Genomic DNA, 15,926 nt, shown 5'->3' with positions numbered 1-15,926 from the left:
GTTGCGCTTCGGCTGTCAATGGTAATTCTGAAGTTCCCGGATGGAGCAGAGAGGACACCCCCCTCCCCCTCCCCCTTAAATTGGGCATGCGCAGTGAGCCGCGGGGAGCCACAACTACTAGAACCCAGTGAAGAGTATTTCTAATAAAAACTTAGATAAAACTGCACAAACACGGTGGAATAACAGAGCAGCAGAGAGTAGATTTTCCTTATCTATACCTTTCATCTCCCCTTATTTAACCAGGTAAAAGTCTGCTTGTTTTCAAGAGAGACCTGGCCAAGAGGGCAGCATTAAAAAAACTCACTGTCACAATAATAAATACAAACAACAAACAGACCAAGATGGCTGTCACACGCCGTGAGAATATACACAATATCCAGCTGAAATGTGCTGAAAGTGAACAAAGATCTGGTTAAGATGAAATAAAGGAGTAAAGCAAAAATCCAACCGAGATCCAGAAACAATAAAACAAAAACAAACTGAAAGGAAGTTAGAATAATACATTTAAAAAGAAAAAAACTCATTTGGGTTTCAGGTCCTTCTGTATATTGTTCCTGGAGAAAGCTGCGGCCTATTTAAACGCCTTTTTTCCCCAACCCTGTCCCAACATCTGCAAAACGGCACGGGAACGCAGGCCGGGTTCGTCGGGATTCCTGCACATGTATGTGCAGAGGTCACGAGCAACCAGTCTGAGCATGGATTTATATATGAAAGTCAGCCAGCGGGAAAGTCTGTGCACAGATAGCGACGGCCTCTCAGCACCGGTAGCACAGCGGCGACATGACAACCACGTTCAGTGATAAAACATAAAGCACAAAGATGTACAGAGCCCAACATCTCTCAGTACTGGTCGGTGAATTCATAAAAAGTTAGCATAAAAAAACAAACATATTACACCTGCCAATCTCTCCCACATTGGCCTATATTTATCATATGCACTCAGCGACCACTTTGTTAGGTACACCTGTAAAATTATATTGAAATGTGTTTCTAATATCCCCCATATATGTGTATTGGATTACATTAGATTTTACAGGTGTACCTATAAAAATGAGTGTATATGGCCTAAGTATTGTGCTGTGTATGACATATATAGCTTTTGAATCATTTTCATAATTTAAATCGTTATTTTCTTTGACTCTTTAGCCTGCTCCTTGTCTGCTGTAACATGTGAATTTCCATCTTGGAGACCAGTGAAGTCCTATCCCATGTTGTCTCAGCTCATCTCTCAGTTCAAGGAGCAAAAAAAAAAGAAGGAAAAAAAAAGAAGAGGCTACTAATCACAACACTGCTGCATTAAATGAAACAGAAATTCATACAGTTCCACAAACCAGTAGAGTTTTAGACTAACAATTTTCAGCTGCCAGAAAATGACTTATTATGCCCAAATTCAGATCCATAAAGATTCCTTTTACTCAACACAAAACTGGATTAATGATATAGTAGTGACTTTCTCAGGAAGAGTTTAGTACAAATACTGCACTTATGCCTTGTACATTTACTTCTATACTTTTAATTACATTTTACTGATACTACTTATGTACTTTGACTTAAGAAAAGGAGCTTTAAAAGTCCTTCTGCCACTGCTATTCTTTAAAGTAGAAACCTTATAAAGCCTCAGTGTCCAGTGTCAATCTATTATCAAAGCCTCGGAGGACTGAAAAAAGGCCAGAAAGTCTTTCAACCATTTCTCATTGTTAAAACAGTTCACTTTACACTGCCAGTTTGATAAAGTGGTGTGCAGTTTAAGAGAGCATAGCCTCGGTTTCTGCACCATAGTCCCAGGCTATTGAAACCTATATCTTTTTACCAAATGCATCAACAAGTGCATCCACGTACCCGCCACACCTCGCCCCTATAAGTCTTAGACTGTCCGGTGAACTTTCTTCAGTATGTAGGCTACAGGATCACGTAGGCCCATTATATTTCAACTAAACTACTGCTCTGTACCTGGATGGAACTCGAAGGGTAAGTTACCCACAGCCGAGAATCAAGCGTTCATGGTTTCTCATCCTCTTGTTCTATTTATCAAAGCCTTGACATTATGCTAGCCAAAACCATACTGATTTTATTGCCAATATTTAGGGTTCCAGCTAACGTTTAAAACAAAAAATAAACATATCCACATAGTTACATCATTAGGAAGCAAATTCATATACTGTACATCATAGTCAGTGACATGACCAGTATTTCTACATATGAAGGTACGGTTTAAGAAAAACAACATTAATTAACACTATTTTTAAAGTCTAATCACTTCTTTGTAATATTGTGTGAGTAGTTAGTCATTGTTTGATATTACTTCTTGTACTTTAATCACTTCGCTATATCTTTTAACGCTTTAACATCCAGGTTTAAGCTTGTCATTCCCCTCAAGTCACTTTAAGGAAAAATCACGTTATTCTACTCTGTCTGACAATATCAAAGTTTGAAAATGTTCCAACCCAAGCCTCCATGTTTTCTGGCTGAAAGTAGAAATATCAGTATGTGCATCATTTTATACATATCAACCCAAAATTCAGCCTGACATATTTGGTATCTTTGGAAACTTTTGGATCTCCACTGTAATTTAAAATAAATATCTGTTGGTTTGAATGTTTAACTTGTTGTTTGCTAAGGATATGGTGCTACAATATTCATATTTAAAATGTATTATGATGATGATAATGACCCACAACTATTCTTTTCATTACATTTACAGACTTAAATCTAAGTTTAGGTTGTGCTTGAGCTAGGGTCAATGGTGGTGTTGCTCTAGACACGTAACATGAATCATCTGCTGTGGATTCCAGCATTAACATGAAAAATGGCAGCATCCACAGCTACACTCAGAACTCACTGAGACAAACAAGAAAGGGGGAATGTGGAAGATTAGAAAACATGATAAGCGTCGAAAGAAATGAAAGCCTCCGGCCCAATTTGCTCAGTTTTAGTTTTTTGCCTCTTCAAACACAAAGAGGAAAAATGTGGCAGTTTTTTCTCAGAAATCCGGCCTCTTTTTCCCCATGTCGGTCAGTCCGACACCCCCTACCACCACCGCCGCCACCACCACCTCCTCCTTCTCCTCTTCCCGCCCCTTACACACAGGCCGAGCCGCCATTGGTCAAGGTTGCTGCTTCAGTGCGCGAGGGGCGAAGGGGAGGCGGGAAGAACGAGCCAATCGGGAGTTGCGAAGGCGGAGGGACAGCTGGGAGAACCGATGAGCGTCGGGGGGGCATCAGGGGGGCGGGGCTGCACGCGGGACTATGTGATCGGAGAGTTGATGAAGAACAGAGATGGCAGTTACTGTTTGAAATTACTGGGACGTCGACAGCGAACAACTCGGGCAGTCTTAAGCACAAATTCCCCCAATTCGATCATAAAACGGTGGCTATGTGGGTGTTTTAAGTTAAAATACAGGCCGGGATTTTGACGACTGAAACAGAAAGTAGCACCATGGACAGAGGCAGCAGCTCCAGGGACTCACAAGCGGACATTACTATTCTTTCGACGCTGCTGTGGAGCTTTTTTATTCATGTCGGCCAGCCCGCTGGCCTTGAGGCATGCGCCAGTGCGTTTATTAATACAACGCCAGAGGCCGGATTCACAAATCCGGGCCCAAATTCCACACGAAGCCTCACAGTAAAGTTGTAGTTTGTAGGCAGCTGACGGAAAAGTAGTCCCTCCGCCGCCCGCCCGCTGAAACCCTCCCCCACCCCGGCCAGGTCTGCTGCTACATCAGCTGCTACTGTTCATTTCACGGCTCAGCGGTGAAACTCTTGAAGTCTTCTCTGTGGTGGCTTTCCATTCCAAGCTGCTCCGAGTCTTTGAGCTCCGCCCGCCCAGACACACAGTAGTTACTGCTCTAGCTGTGTTTGTTTGTATTTATGGGTTTTTTGGGGCCTAACCAGGACTTTAGAGACGCCTTACTGAGCTAATGAGCCCATATTCTCCGAGTTCAACCCCATCCTAAGAATTATTTTTCTTATTTCATCAATCAATTTAACCGCTCTGTTACATTTTCTGGCAATTATCTCCCTAAATTACATCCATGACTGGAATAGCCTGTTAAGGGCAAGGTTGAATAACCACCCAGGCAATCGTTTGGGTCTATGCAACTGGATTCATTTCAGATTTTTTCAAAACTTGCACCACTGCAGTACAGTATCAGCTACAGCAAGTCCTCCGCCATCCATCTCCTTGTAGAGGGACCCTGTGTCAGGGTCCAGTTTTAAGACCTGGACTGTTTTACTTTATATTGAGCTCATTAGCTCGTTCTGAGGTTTGGTTTTTTATCAAACTGCCTCCGTTCATTTTGTTTGTCAATTATTTACCAGACGGAAAACCGGGGGGAAGGTAGGATCCATCACAGGAGAACTGTAAGGCCGTAGTCAACAATTATCTTCATCAATACATCTGACAGTTGTTTTCATTAATAATTGATTGGTTGTTCAGAGTATAACATGCCCTTATTATTCCCTGAAGTCCGGGTTAACATATTGAAACTGCTTTTTTTTTTTTTTAATCTGACCAACAGCCGAAAGCCCAAACAACAATAATGGGCTATGGTGAGTATTTCCATTTGAGAGGCTTGTACCGGTACGTTTTAGGCGTTTTTGCTTGAAAAATGAAAAGAAGATAAATCAGTCATCAAAATAACTGCTGATTACTTCTCATCTTAATCATTTCAGCTCTAGAGTACTGGTGGGTTTCTGGGTGCCGGGGGAAATAATGAAACTGTCAAACCTAGTGAGGGAATCTTTTACCCCAGAGCCCCCTAGGAGGTTAATCCGGGCATGGTTAAGAGGCCCCAGTGACCCCCCACCCAAAAAACAAAACTACCACCCTCTGACCATGTCCCTGTCACCTCCGAGTTCACGTTAAGTCCTGTGAAACCAGACCTCCTGCTCTGTAATAGTATTCATGAATATGCTCCATGTGTGGACAATGTAAGCTAAAATAATACAGGTCTTAGGGCTAGAGTGTGACACGGGGCCCCTCCACAACACAGGGGCCAATAACCAGCTGATAATGTAGGACACACCTAAGTTGATATTGTACTTTAGTGGTGCACAGAACTTAACGCGTGAATCAGTGAAATCGCCAGTGGAGATGGATGAAACTGTGACTTTAAGGGGCCCCACGGGGTCTGGGGCCACTGGGCAATTGCCCACTTTGCCTGGTTCGCAATCCAGCCTTGCTGCTCGCGGGACCCAGGGGCAAAATTTAGCTGCTGGGCCCCCACTACTCCTGTGCTCGAACAGTGCCTGGCCCCAGGTTTACTGGGTAGTAACATGACCGACCACATATGAATTTAGGAAGATGCGCAGAACTGAAAACCCTCTTCGAGCCAGAGCATGAAGCAGGAGCCACCTTAGAGCAATAACAGCCAACGAATTCTTCCTTTCACTAATGAAAAGTTGAGTTCATGGCACTATTTGTCCAGTACATCTCTACTGTATTGTTGGTTCCAATAATGCAGCCTTTTTATCATTCAGTAATCCTTATACGTCAGATCATTGCGTTGTTTTATTATGCTGTTATGATAATGAACAACAGCTGGAATTCTTATCAGTTATTGTTCCAAACCTGTGTCACAAAAGTGATCAGAATTGCACGTTCTCACCCAACGAAGCTGCAAAAGAACTTCGTCAGTATTCGTGAGTGTTGCTCGTGGCTGTTGTGTTGCGCCGGTGTTACATGAACGTGTTATAAAGAGGAGAGAAGTATTTACTGTCTCTGCTTTCATCTTTTACTAATTTTAGCAACAGCTTGACATAATGAGCTCACCTCTGGTTCAGGTTTTAAATCAGGTCCCCAGAAGACGCATGTACCGCCTGATCATAGTCAAACTGAGGTCACACACTGATATTAGACTGGAATTTTATTAAATATAATTAGGCTACTGTATGTTAGTGTTTCACTCCATTTTTTTGGTGTTGCATCCAGGGGCACTGGTTATTCTGACACCTGTGTATTAATTTTGTTTCCGTAAACTGTGGGGCAGGATAAATAAAAGCTCTGTTTCTGTTTGAGGGACCGGTCGAGCAGCCGGCTGTATGTTATTTGTTTTCCAAATATTCCTTGTAAAACCTTTCCTGTGAGGGACGACCCAGGCTAGGTCCAGGACCGGCCAGGCTTCAGTGGTTTCTGCCAGGACTGACAGATGGCCGGTCCAGGCCTGGCCCGTGGTAGACCATAAGATAAAAACTAACGTCCAGCTGATATCAAATCTGTCTGAGTTCCTGCACGTCTTCCTCTAACTGTATTTGAAATAAGGTCAATCATTTGGTAGACAGTTTTATCAACTTAACTTTCCTGCTGCCCTTTAAAAGGTAACATCATGCAGTTTTATTTTTATTTTGTATTCACAGTATCTATGGGTCTGTACTGAATTCGGTTCCTTTCAAAAAGGCCTGAGAAGGTATTAAAAAGTCTTAGATTTAATTCACAAAGGTCTTGACTATTTTTTCTTGCCTGCCATGGACATTAACATGTCTTGTCTGTAGGATGCTCATCAACTCATAATGGACAAGTGTTGATTGTAACAAATATGTGGTGGTTTTGTGTCTCATTCGCGAGTTTTAAAACATCAGCAGTGAACCAGAAGGACAATTTGAGGGCGTTACTGGGCCTTATAACAAAACAAGGCAGTGTTCCTTTAAAACTGCAGTAATTGATTTTCTTTGGCTACTTGTGGGCAGCCGCAAAAAAGCTGTACACACAACATCTGATATATTATTGTCTCATAAAGTTGTTATGTCTAACACGTTTGCAAACAGCTGCCTATTAAAAACATCCAACACACACAGAGCAGCATGATCACCCCATCCAACTTTAATCCTAATAACCGATCAACCCTAAACTCGGGCAAACTTCATTTGCATTTATTGATCTGAATGATTTAGAATTTCTTCTCAGCTCATATATACTATAGGCCACTACAAATTTGTTTTCATTTGCTACAATGCAGAATTTATTTTTCATTCTCTCCATATACAATATTCAGTATACGGGGAATGAAAAAGCATTTCTTCATTAAATACAATAAACAGACATAAAACAAATACAATATTCTATAATTGAAGTGCAAGTGGCATTAAGCTGAGTAAAGTGCAGCGAATGAACAGTGTCATCAAACATGTAAAGATGTACCTTGTTTTGTCGGTTATGTTTTAAAGGGACGTGTAATTGCTTCCTGTGGCGGTTGTCTTATGGTCACTGGTCCAGTGGATGACTTGCATTCATGACGCAGGACTTTGAGACCAGGGCTCGGCCCAGAGCCCTGCCTGTGGTTCAGTTTAGGCAACAAAAACTCTTTGGTTAAGGTTAGGAAAAGATCGTGGTTATGGTTAAATGTTAATGAAGTCTGGTACCAACGTAAAATACACAGATCGGTTCTGCATGAACATTTTCAAACTTGGCAGATAAAACATTTTGTTATTATGTTGATGAAGGTCATAATTCAGGTGGGATTATAAGATGGTAAAAATTAATATGTCACATTACCTGATGACAGCACAGGCAGGACCCAAACGCAGACTCAAAGACAGGCTGATGAAGTGAATTGGTTCGATGGTGAAATACCAGGCAGACAGGATGACAAGCAGGCAGGCACAAAGGCAAGCACACAGGCAGGTAGCAGGCAGGTAGCAGGCAGGTAGCAGGCACAGAGAAAAACACAAGGGAACAAACCGAATAAACCGATGAGGTGGAGCTGGTGACGATGGCAGGTTTAAATAGCGGCTGGGGTAATGAGGTAACTGGCAACAGGTGACATGTTAGTGGGCAGGGAAGCACAGCTGATTGAAGACAAGAAAAAAAGATGAGCAGGTGGGTATGGAGACAGGGAAAAAGTCCAGGGACATCTGGTGGGCAGATGAAGATTGGCAGGTCTGGGGAGATGAAGGGACAAACGTGGCTGGGGAGAAGTGAGCAGACGCTTGAGACAGAGGCTGAGGGGAACTGAGGAGCAGATCGTGACATAATATATAAATATAAATGTTGCAAACAGTTGCTTCCACATCCAGCAGCTCTAGAGCCACTGATGATTCATTTGGATCTGGTGTCTGTTTCCACCTGATGAATCTAAGTCCAGTACTCCCTCCCTTTTAGCTCTGGTTTTGGTCTCCACCAGCTCCTGAGGGAAACATCTGGCTCTTTAGCTGCTAAATGCTCCTCCATGTTCACCAGCTGGTCTCTGACTGTGTCTGGCTGCTGTTTGCTGCTGGGCAACACTGAGACCGAACCAGGCTGAACGTGCCAAAAAACCCAAACTAGGAACTTACAATCTGTAGCTGTGGTGTTGTTCTTGGTTTGGTTAGACTGTCTAAACAGAACATACCTGTCCATATACTCAAAAAAGAAAAAAAAAGACAGAAAAACAAACATCAGCATGAAAAGTACAATAGAGACAATACAAGACAAACCACAAGCAGCATTGAAAGCAAACAAAGTATAACGCATAAAAGCATAACACCGGATAAAAACGCTAAATTAAATATTAGATATGTTCTTTAAATATTCCTGTTTCTTTAAAAGTGGTTTAAGAAGTTGGAAAAAAAACATAGCTCCGTGGAAGATTGTCTTTACTGACGAGCAGCTCTTACTGAGGATGATAAGCCGGAGGGTAGAGATTAGAAGCTATTTCATTATTTGTCCTGCGTATCTTCTGTTGTACACTGCAGTATAATTAAGAGTGGATAGAAAGGCACATAGCCTAAAAGATAAATTAATATGAGAGAAGAAAAGTCAGTATGGTAATTTCCAAATTCAACCAGCTATCTCATTATTTCACTAAAGCATTTACCTGCTGGTGGAAATACCTGCTGCACAGAGCGTGTTGTGTGTTTTGTAGCATTAAAGTGAGCATGCGTGGTATAAACAGCGGCACCAGCAGCAGGGCTGACGGTTAAATGTGGCCTAATATTAGCAGAGACACTCCATCACCGGAGTGGTGCTCTGGCGTTTTTATTCGGTCTTCCAAATGGATGATTGGCAAACATCGCCGTCGCACCATGCAGACGGAGCAGAAGCCAAGAACATATCGTTCACTGCTGATGAAAAGATACGCTGACATTTGTAAGGATTGTGTCTTTGGGCTTATGAGAGGTTGACACAAATGTCAGCCAAGTGTAGTCGGAGAGCTGGCAGCAGAGATCAGAGCGTAGAAAACACCGCATCCCCCTACCTACGAAAACACAGGCCTGATATTAGTCTGTCCACTGCAGTCACGGACGGATTACGAAACAATGGGCCCCTGGACACATTTGGGTAAAGGGCCCCCTACCCCGTGACAGCAGGACCTCCAGACTGAAAGACACGATGTCTCTTTGTGGTGAGGCGAGCTGCTAACATGAGCTAATTAGCACTAACCAGAGTTATTCCAGTTTATCCTGAGGGGCCCGTGAACGTCTGAACCAGTCGGGACCAAAGTTGCGGACCGACCGACGGACCAAGACGCCGAGTCAGGGCTGGAAATCTGCTCCTGACAAACCTAAGAGAAATGTTACGTTTACTTTGATGGACTCCGGTTTCTGAAGACACATTTAAACACCGCGTACAGAAATGAATGGAAACTACTGGCGGCTTCTCAGGTAGAAAACACAGAGGCAGTATGGATCACTGAACGGGCCTATCAGGCAACAGGCTCAGGGGCCCAAGGGCTCAGCAGGCCCCTGGGCCAGAGCCTCAGTGTGACTGGTATTATATTTCTGACTGTAAAAGCAACCGGACAACTACAAAGAGACGCACAACATCCACAAAGAGAATCGTGTTGAGTCTCCTTCAGTCTGCGGACCCTGCCGTCGGAGGGTTGGGGGCCCTTTACGTGTCTGTGCCCAGGGGCCCATTGTTTCATGATCCATCCATGAATGACAGTCGACTGCTGCTCTTTACAAACAGCTCGAACTAATTGTTGCTCTGCCGAGGCTGTGACCCAGTTCCCTCACTCAGAGTTTCTTTCACTTCACCAACAATAAATGAATGCAAGTTTTCAGCCGAGTGGTCTCGGCTCAGCTCCGGCTACCAGCAGTTCTGCAGCGCGAACCAGTCGCATTTAAACAAGAATAAGGCAGCTGCGGTGCCATTCGGCTATTGTGAAAGGGAGAATAACGTATTGTTCAGCTGGAAATTGTAATGCGGAGATAATATGCTGACATAATAATGATTCACTGTGTTTTTGTGCGTCAGAAACATGCAGCGTAGCAGGGAGCAGGCAGCCAGGACTAAACGATATCTCCTGTTTTCTTTATTTTAAGGAGCTGCAAAGGACACGAAGGAAAAGAATCTGTCTCACGTAAACGCACATCAAGCAGCATTTGATTAGACTTCTGCAAGCTGCAAAACAATAATTACCACATCGTTAACAGAGCAGAGGAGCTCTGCGCGCTGACGTTGAACAATTATGTTCGAATTTTCTGCGTATTATCACAAACGTGACAGGGAAATATACAACGTACGAGCACTTCGGCAACAGAAAAACAGGTGTGACGGTTCAAAATTAATCTGAGTGAAAGCAAAGGAGCACTAAAGCAATTCATTTAACAACAAGGCCATGAGAAGTCTGCATTAAATATAGAAATTAGTGCTGGAGGACGAGTTTGTCTCCTGTAAGTGGAAAATTTAAAAGGCTGCCAGAACAAGTTTCAAGGAAGAGACGTCGTCATGAACTCATAATTAAAGCCTGCAGTTTTAAGTTTAACGTCGGAGCAGTTAATCAATGAGACTATCGACAGAATATTAATCAGCAATAAATCCACTGTTCTCAGCTTCTCAACATGTGAATATTGAGTGGTTTTCTCAGTTTTCTGTGACTGAAATCTGACGGTTGATCAGAGAAAAAATGACATTTTCATCTACTTTCTTATATTTATGTTGACCAAACAATTAAAAATCAGCCATAAATCCAGAAATTAATTATCTGATTGATCAATAATGAAAACAATCTTTGGTTTCCAGGTTCTTGGAGACCCTGCAGGATTCCTTTTGCCACCTCAGACGGCGTATTGTTACCATGCACATCAGGCCGCTTTGTGAACGTTGACTGAAATAATCAGGCCATCGATTGTCTTCCAACAACAGCTAATGTCACAAAGCAAACACACACCCACTCGGGTGTTTGCAGTGATTAGACCTGCTCAGGTAGAAGTTGGGACGGGATTTTATCTGAGGTCACCAACAAGAAAAAGAAGAAAGGTGTAACTTGTCCCGCAACAAAACTAAGAGCAGAGCCCCTGAAGTCCTCAAAATATGTCACTTTTGATCCTATTTTACGAGAGAATAACTTTTGCACTTTAAAAAAAAAAACGTCTTTCAGGAGCTTGGGAGAGCCATAACTTGACACTCTAAACTGGGATCTTATGCATAAAGAGTACCTTTACTTTGGATACTTGAAGTACATGTTGCAGATGTAATAAGTAGAATTGTGAATACGGGACTTTTACTCGTAATAGAGTATTTTTACATCATGGTTTTGTTGGTGTTACTTAAATAAAGGATCTGAGTAGCCACTTCTTCCAGCAGTTTAAAAAAGCTCATAATCACCTGCAGCCCATAAAAGGAACGAAGAAGACAAACTGTACAAAAAGCCGACAAAACCGTATCAGAGCACAGGGGAACAGATGGGGACCCTACAGGACGAGTCGACCTGGACTGCAGTTGTGTGTCTGAAACCTGGGGAAAAGTGTCTATTTGTGAAGTGCAAAATTACAATGTTTAGCTGCCTAAATAAAATCTCATTTGAACCAAATCATGTGCGTAGGGAGGAAAACATTAAGAGGAAACGTTGCTTTTCTGAAAAGTCACTTTTAAAAATTGAATTTTTCCTTTTCAACTCAAGGTCACTTTTGCTATTTCAGAGACGGGTTCAATAGACGCTGTGAAATTCAATCACGTTATTGTTTTAGAGGTTTTTGTTGTTGTTGTATTTCAAGCCGCTAGCGGTGACACACTGACGGCTTTAAATTCCCTCAAACGAACTAAAAAACTCGCTGCAGCTCTTTGGAAACAGCCACTCACTTGTTCTAAGTTGGAGGGTTTAATAGGAATGAATTATTAATCAGTGTAATTCAATCATCTCAGTCTGATTGTTCTAAACTCCCTTTAGTGTTTGCCAAGCCACTTCATATTAAACCAAACAGACAGTTTGTAATCAGGCTGCTTTAAAGAGTTTGACGGGTGAATTCATAATCAGATGGATATTTCCCCAGGTGGAGAATCAGATTCACAGGCTGTTACGAGCTCTGATCCGGAGCAGGGGGGAGGACGAATTCCCAGAAAACATCAGACAGCGTGCTGTTAGTCCCGCATCCAGCAGTGAAACATCAAAAACCCAATTCATCTGTCTTCGAGCGAGCGCGGGTTGGTTGTTTGGTCCGGATGGGAACGCTGTCATTCCTGGGTTTTTATGGATACGTGAACTGATCCTTGAACCTTAAGATGCATTTAAAAAAAAAAAAAAAATCTCGTTAAATCTCGTTATTAAATTAAAATGAGTGAAAATCCAAAGTTTCTTCAAAGTTGCTTCAATCTGGAGGAAGTGAACAGAGGTGAACATAAGGTAAACTGGTGGAGATGTTGCTTTGAAATGGGCAGTGTCTGTCATTATTCAGCCAGTGAAAGGTTTTAAATTTCCTGCTTGAGCTGCTCTTTTTCTTCTAGACACACAGTTCAGACAAAAGGACAGTGACTCCTGAGTCTCGCACAAAGCAACTGAAATGAAATGTTTGGTCGTTACATTCAATCAGAACAAAATGAATGTAAATCTACAAAAGTTTTTAAAAGTTAATCTGATAGGTTTGTCTCTGTCATTCAGCTTAGTACCTTTTTTAGCCACTAGAAGGCATTAGGTTATTTTTCTGCCAGTGCATGAAACCTCAGAGAGCCCATACAGAAGTTCAGTTTAAAAACCAGCCCTTCCTTCCTCCAGAAACTGAAAGGAAGCACCGGGAAATTAAACACAAACAGATAAGTCGGAGGTTTGAAAACTCGTCATCTCACCTTTTTTAAAACGGGGACAGTGTTTTTGGATCACTAAGGAACATCAGTTCTGCTTCCTTTTAATTTGTCACTGTACTTAATGCTGTCCACATAGCAAGTCAATTAATTCAACCTAATTATAGCGCCATTTGCAAAAGCCTAATTGAAACGTAGATCTGTCCGCTGAACGGGCAATTAGAGAGGAGAAGCATGAAATAAAATGATGGCAGGACCTCAACGCTTTAATCAAATATAGTAATTAAGTACAAGAAGGAATCTGAAGGTCTGCAACTACAAGATCAGATTTTTAAGAGAAGAGGTGTTCTTGCTAATTTTGTTTCCTTTTTATGCAAACAGAAAATAGACAATGATGCTATACATCAGACACACCAAACTCCATAAAGAAAAGACAGGATTTTATTTGCTCCGTTATTTAACCTTTATATTACCAGCCAATCATACAGTCAATATATATTTTTTATTTTCCAATGAAGGGAGACTTGGCCAATATCTAATACTGGTACAACATAATGTAAATGTCCGTAGAGCTACATTAAGTATATACACATCGACATGTATTAATGCTAACTAAGAGTAAATGTAGTTCATTAAAGCAAAGGGCGAAGGCTTGTCAAATAAAGAACGAAACAGATGAATGAATGGCTTTATCAGTCAGTCATTCATCTGTCTGCTTGTTGAAATAAACAGGTGAGTAAATGGATGAAAGAATGAATGAATCAGTGACTGAGTAGTTGGATCAACGAATGAGTGAACGAACGAATGCAGCACAGATCTAATGAGAACATTCCACACTGACCGTCGTGCAGAGCTCCAGGATGGTTTTGTATTAATTTTAGACTCTGCCCCCACCCCTGGTCTCTGATCTCTGATCTCTCTCGGCGTTCCCTCGTGTCAGTCGCCGATGTTCAACATCCCTTCACGGCCACTGATCAATACTTTATCAGTTCTCTCAGGGGAGACGCCGGCTTTGATTCCTCTCACGGCTCTGAAGATTGGTTCCGGACAAACCGGCCCCGCTGAGCTCTGAGGGCCCGGACCGACTCGCTCTGAGCCCCGCCTGCTGCTCCAGGCTTCGGCGGACCCCTGCTGAGAGGGCCCCCCCACACACACACTGAGAAGAGGGCCCCTCCATCTTATCAACACACTGTAATTCTCTCTGCACAGCGGGAAGGAGCTGCTTCTGTTAAACCTGCAGCCTCTGATGTTGAAGGTTCAGTACAACTACTCGACATAGAAGCGTTTCTAGTTTATATAGAGCATTTACAGATACAGGGAGACTCATTTTCTAATGAACGGATTGTGGGTATCAAACCTAGTCTGTGGCTGGATCGCTCTTTATCTGTCTGCTTCTCTCCTACTCTCTGTGCTCATATATTCAGCAGCTTAATGCAGCTGAATTCCCAATAACAAGCTTTCCCTAAATCCCTGATCTTTCTCCTCCTAAAACTACGTTTCACATTTCTGTCAGTGTAAGAGATGAACCAGGCGAGACACAACACATTAATCACTGGGCTTTAGAGGTGTCACTGGTGTATTTTTGAACTTTGGACAGAGCCAGGCTAGCTGGTTCCCTCTGCTTCCAGTCTTTATGCTAAGCTAAGCTAACCACAGCTTGACTCTAGCTCCGTGCTGACGTGAGATCGAAATTCATCTGAACAAAGAAAGAGAAAAACAGCTCTTCCCAAAATGTCAAACTACTCGTCCAACTGATAATAACTCTTCGATATTGTGAATGTAATGTTATTTATTCAGAACTTTAAAAAAAAAAAAAAGGTTATTAAGTTTTTAACATGGTTGAACCAAGATTAAAACATCATCAGGGCTGCAAATACAATCGTGCAGTCAATAAAATAAGTTCTAAAAATAAATAATAATGAAATGGAAAATTGAAGGTAGACAAACAAAAAAAATAAAAAAATTAAAGTTAAAATGATAATAATAATAAGAATAAAAAGCCCTTTTAAAAAGAGAAGTATCTTCATGAATATATGTGGGCTTCTTGCTCCTCTTTGCACACTATACTCTGGTCTTTTTACTCATGACAAGGCCTGTTTATAAATCTTTAATAAGTGCACTTCAAATGTCTCACTGCGAACACTTGTTAGAAAGTCTCTCTGACACACAGATAATACTCTTTGTGGGACCTTCGTAGACATAAAAATTAAATTGATATCGGCCTTAAATAAGCTCCTGTCATTGAGTCTGACGTGTTAGTGCTGCATTTCTGTGTAAAAGGCTCTAAAGAACCCCTGCTTCCCTCATCCTCACATGTTTGCGGGCCTGTTCCTGCTACATTATACAGGTTTTCTCTTTTTTCTGCTGCCAAGTCTTTTCATTTTCTCCTCGCCAGCTGGTCAAGGGTCTCCTGCTGCCGCCAGGGCCCACAGCTCACTTCCTACTTTCTCCAGCACCTGTTCCTATTTGGCAAGGCCGACCGGACTCCTGAAAGCTTGGAGACCAGCCATCTGCTGCCCGGCTCTGCACCATTTTACCCCCCCGATCCCCCGAGTCTCTTCACGCATCCTGGCTTCTTCTCTGAAGCACACAACGCCGCTGAAAGATGGAGGAAAAGCTGGAATGGACCGGCTGGTAAATCCCAAAAATCACTGTTTAGCTGATGGGAAAAGCCGCGAGTACGCGGGTTAAATCAAAGCTGGACACGTGAAGCGGAGCTCATTTACACCATGCAGGCGGAGTGACTGATAAGTGTCACTTTTCATCTCGAATACTGAAAGTTATTCTGACCTTGCCCTAGCAACAATGGATTATTTTTAATGCCTTGTGCCGAAAAACGGTGTTTTCCCGTTAATAAGGACGAGGGATACGTGTGAACTCAGGCATCATGAGACATTTTAAGGCTGCAAATGTTGTTACTGTGCCACCAAATCCTGTACGCAGTCTAAAGTTTTGGCTTGTTGGCGTCTTATGTGAATGATTATCGTTGGCCG

The sequence above is a fragment of the Xiphias gladius genome, chromosome 2 (genome assembly GCF_016859285.1).
Source record: "Xiphias gladius isolate SHS-SW01 ecotype Sanya breed wild chromosome 2, ASM1685928v1, whole genome shotgun sequence".
NCBI classification, from domain to species: domain Eukaryota; kingdom Metazoa; phylum Chordata; class Actinopteri; order Istiophoriformes; family Xiphiidae; genus Xiphias; species Xiphias gladius.
Note: the sequence above shows the minus strand (reverse complement) of the source record.